Raw genomic sequence first — 5,465 nt, 5'->3', positions numbered from 1 at the left:
CTTTCATACGCGGGATCCAGACCTATAATAGTCCTAGTGAGTTTCACCGTATGTAATTAAATTATCTCGCAAATCGAAAACATGGCAATAGGGTGTATTTAGGGCAGTCAATGAGGATATTTGGCTTTGAATTCCATCCTACTACATCGATTTACTTGATATTTTCAGACTAAATAGGGAATAGATCAGGAAACAAAGTCTATCCCATGCCGATGTGCGTTTTTATCTTGGGATGGCTCCCACCTCTTCTCGGTGTGGAAATTTTTTTGGTAAAATAACCACAGAAGTAGCTAGACAACATAATTCTAAGCAAAAACTACATATTCTATAATTGTTTTTTGAAAACTTAATACTTTTTGAGTTATTTGGGGTTGAAAATTGGCCATTTTCATTGAAAAAATGACACCTTTGCGGACGGTTTTTTGCGAATACCTTAAAGCCTATGCATCCAACGAAAAAAACTATATAAATATTTTTGTAGCTTATAAAAAAAGGAGACGCGTTACTTCATGAATCTTCTAGTTATCATACAAAAAGTGATATATGGTAGGTGAGAAGAGTTTGTTTTTTTGGTGCAGGCTCAAGTCGGTGTACCCAACTTAAAATAACAGAGAAACGGTCGATTTTAGGTGTATAAGGCTACCAATACCTTTTAGAGTGCTTGGGAAGACCTTTAAAATGAGCAATATTAAATGTCTATTACATTCAACCTAAGCGAGATATGCTGCAAAATATTGTTGGCTAATGTATTTTATCAAAATATGGGAAGTACGTTTTTAACCCCTCATCCTCCATCAAAATTTAAATACATCGTTTTTCTTCTACAATACTTTATATTATAGTGTTATTTCTCTGTTTAAAAAGTTGGACAGGTTTAAAATGAATGGTTTTTGAAAAAAATAAGATAAAATTACAGACCACATTTTTAAATTTTCTTAAACATCTTCCTTTTTCTCCATGTAACTCGAAAATGATAAGAGATACGAAAAAAAGATACCGAACAAAAATGTAGGGTTCTTTTAGATTAATATTTTGTTTTAGATCTTCATTACTTTATCTCTTATTGTTTTCAAGTTACAGGGAGAAAAAGGAAGATTTTTAAGAAAATTTAAAAATGTGCTCTATAATTTGATCTTATTTTTTTTTTCAAAAACCATTTATTTTAAACCTGTCCAACTTTTTGAACATAGAAATAACACTATAATAACAGGTATAGTAGAAGGAAAACGATGCATTTAAATTCTGGTGGATGAAGGGTTAAAATATACTTCTCATTTTTTCTTAAAATACATTAGTCATCAATTTTTGGCAGCATATCTCGCTTAGTTTGAGTGTAATCGACATTAAATATTGTTCAGTTTAAATATCTTTTCAATCACTACAAAAGGTATTGGAAGCATTATACATCTAAAATCGACCGTTTCTCTATTATTTCAAGTTGAATGCACCGATTTAAGCATGCACTAAAAAAAACAGTCTCTTCTCACCTACCTATATTGTTGTATTATAATTAGTAGGGATAAGAAAAACCTACCGGTTTAAACCTAGAACCAGTTTTTTTACTTTGCAATAACCGGTTTTACCGGTTGTTATTTTGTCCCGGTTATAACCGGTTTTTTCTTTTTAAAGTAAAAACCGGTTATTAGGTTTTTACGGAGATTAGGATTAGGTTAGGTATTATGTTGGATCCCAATCATAATAATTATTATTCCCAAGTAATTATTCCAAACAAAATCATAATTCAAATTTAATTTTATTTTATAAAATACTGAAAACTGAAAGTTCAATCTCCTATCAGCCAGAAACAATTATTAAGTTTTATTATAATATTTCCTTGAAAAGGTATTTGTAATCATGATATTTACATCAGAAGTGATCTGGTCGAGAATTAGACGCAAACATCATCTATTTTTCACACTTAACTCTTGACATTGAAAGTGGGTGAATGACTTTTTCTGATTACCAACAATAATGCTCTGACTATGAATATCGAATTACTGATTATGAATACGAATCTCCAAGAATTTCGCTACGTTTTCAAAACGATACACTCATACAGGAATTATTAAATGAGTTAAAATGTATGTACCTATTCTAAAAATATACAAACGTGTTAAAAGTAATACATATTACATTCTTTCGATTTAGATAGTACTAATTTTGATCATATTGATATCGAGTCGAGCAAACTACAGTGTATTGTAAATGTAACTTTGTAACATATTGGATTAAAAAAACTAAAAACCGGTTTTTCCAAAAACCGTTTTTTTTTGGCCGGTTATAACCGCCAGGTTAAACCGTAAACAAAAAAAAAACGGTATAACCGAAAACCGGTGTTTTGTCAAAAACCGCCATCCCTAATAATTAGAAGATTTATGCAGGAACGAATCTCTATTTTGTCTTATAAGCTCCAAAAATTATGTTTTATATAGTTTTTTTTTGGTGAGGTGCACGACAGTTTTTAAGGTATTCGCAAAAACCGTCCGAAAAGTGGTCACTTTTTAATAAAAATGGCCAATTTTCAACCACGAATAACTCAAAAATATTGAGTTTTCAAAAAAAATATAGAACAGTTTTTGCTTAGAATTGGGTTCTATAGCCACTTCCGTGGTTATTTTAACCGAAAAATTTTCCACCCCCGAAAAGGGGTGGGAACCACCACCCAGATTTAAGCGCACATCGGCATAGGGTAGACAATGAATTAGGAGATAAGTAGAGGATATTCCCAAAATTTCATTAAATAGAATTCGGAGGTAATGTCCTATTCTTGCTCCCATGACTGGCTTAATTCTCGGGTTACAGGTTTTTACGACTGTTTACAAATATACGTTCTCTGTGTCAAAATAAACGAAACGCTGTGTTGCCAAATGTAAGTCTAAGTCTAACTAATATAATTTATTTTAATTTTTTGAGGCAACAGATGACCTTAGAAAAAAAAATTTATAAAAGACTGTTCTTCTAAATGGTGCATTCTGCACTTACCTTTAAGGAACGCATTTTTTCCGAAACATCCTGTATTTTACATACTTTATTTATATTATTACAAGCTACCTAATCCTCAGCATAGGTTTTAGTAATATCTGCAATCTCTCTACGTACGTACGCTGAAACCACGAGACATATCAAACCCTTAGTCGCTTAAATATTATATATTTCCATATAATGGAATAGTCTCCCTTTGCCTAGAAATACCTCGGTTCAAAATAATTTACGCTGGGACGATTTCTAGACATAAATTATTTGAAAGTTTCAACGTTGAATTTATCCGGAAGCCATAATCACGAGCTAGTCAAAACTTACAGGCTTTCTAAAAGGCCAATGTTATTGCTGTCGCTTTGAAACTTGCTGCAAAAAATCGGATTATAGTACGTCCCTTTGGGCTATATAAAATTAGTCCTTTAGTATTATAAATTAGGTGGAATAATTAATATACTTTATTAACCTTCGGATAACCAAGCGGGGGAAATTGTGACCCCAGCGTAGGTTTTTCTTTAATAAATTCAAAAGTATTTTCAATTTTTAACTCATTATTTTTTTTGTTTGGCTTTAATATCATTCTAGATATCCTCATATTTTGAAATAAAAAAAATTCCCTATATTTTACGAATAAAAAATATAATTCTGAAGTTGATGTTTAGTAAAATACCGTCTATTATGTGTAATTCCAAGTAGTTTTACGCTCATAACGTCGACTTTGCAAAGTAACAAGACACTTACTCAACATACACTACACATGACACTAATACTCATGTTGTGACTGGCTGAATGACATAAAGTCCATGCCAAAAAAAAATAAAAAAAACTTCATTTTTTTGTTAATTGTTATTTTTGACATTTTTGACCTGGGGTCATTTTCCCCCCGGTCATCCGTGTAATCATCATATTGGTCATCCGTGTAACAAAGAATGGTTGGTCATCGGAAGGTTAATATATTAAAAAAACAACAGAATATAAAGCAGAAAAATCTTGCAGCGATGAAAACTGTGAATACCTTATATAGTTCAGACAAATGAGATTCATCAGATATCAAAGAAACCAGGAGAATCTTTTCATAAATGAAACCAATGTCGAACGAGCAGAGAGCAGACTAATATGCATATCTTGGAATATTGATCAACTCTGCAAATGATTACTTCAAGAAAATCAAAATCAGAATAGAAAAGGCGACAGCAAATTAAAAAAAAATGAGAACAGTGCTCCGCACAGGGGATAAATCTGCATAAACCAAGTGCCATGGCAGGGTTAGTAATAGTGTCGTGAGTCACTAGCACACGCTTTGTATGATAACAACATCATCCTGAGGTGGGTTAAGAGACATAATGGCAATAAAGGTAACCGCATTGCTGACCAATTAGCTAGGAAGACTGCCGTCTTAAGACTCTTAGGGCCTGGTGATCTTTTTGACTGGTCAACTACAACAATCTCGGAAATTGTCAAATGTCACTTCCCCACGCAAACCGTGAGAAGATAGGAAGAAGGGCAAGGATGTTGAGTTGCCAAAGTAACACTAAGGGAAGTAAGCATCAGAAAAGTAATTGGGAATTACTAAGAAGAACCTACCCTTGACAGTTGGTTTTTTGACTAGTCATTGGCAATTAAGCAAATACACTAACATACTGGGAGTAGTAGAATCACGTCTATGCAAAAAGTTGTGAACTAGACGACGAAACTGTCGACCATATCCTATGTGAATTTCCGGAGTTATAGTTAACACGAAGGGCTAGGGCTCTCGTATTGACGATCTCAAAATACGTTTCTAGATAAGGAAAACTCCGAATAGATATTAAACAAGAACGAAGACTATTTTAATACTATTAGAGTACAAAGACTCGTTTCATACAGGATATCTGAACCGCATATTGGAATATTTTCCTAGCGGTGCCTTTTGATATTGTCATATCTGGGTTAATCAGAGAACTTGAATCGAGTCGACATTCATTTCACTTATTATCCGTTAGAGGGCGTTCTAACCATACTACGGTATAAATAGTTTTATTTTTGTACCGATAACTACGGACGTTTTGGTGAAAAAATATACAAAAACACGTCAAATTTATTTGTGAAGGAGACATTTTGTAGATCAGTTTTCAACTAAGTTACATCGACTCTCTACCGGGTAGACACAATCCCCAAAATCTTTAATAGAAAGGGAGGTTGAGTGATAGCTCACTTTAAAGGTCATTACACCACATTTTTAAAATACCACGTTATATTTATTCATAGTCATTCTGGAAAAATCTAGTGAAACAGTAAAGATATTAACCCTAGAATACGGGACATTCGTAAATTTTACGACGCTCATAATACATCGGGCATTTCCTCACACTCTCGTTTATTTTAACGATTTCTCCAATTGAGTACCCTCCTGATTAGTATCGAGCTTGATAGTGTAGGCTTTTTTCTATGGAATAGTAAAATTTACGATAGTCCCGTATTTATGTCTGGCAAAAACGGTCCCGTATTCT

Source organism: Diabrotica virgifera, chromosome 5, assembly GCF_917563875.1.
Source record: "Diabrotica virgifera virgifera chromosome 5, PGI_DIABVI_V3a".
Classification (NCBI taxonomy): Eukaryota; Metazoa; Arthropoda; class Insecta; order Coleoptera; family Chrysomelidae; genus Diabrotica; species Diabrotica virgifera.
The sequence above is the reverse complement of the archived record's forward strand: the minus strand, read 5'-3'. Positions refer to the sequence as shown.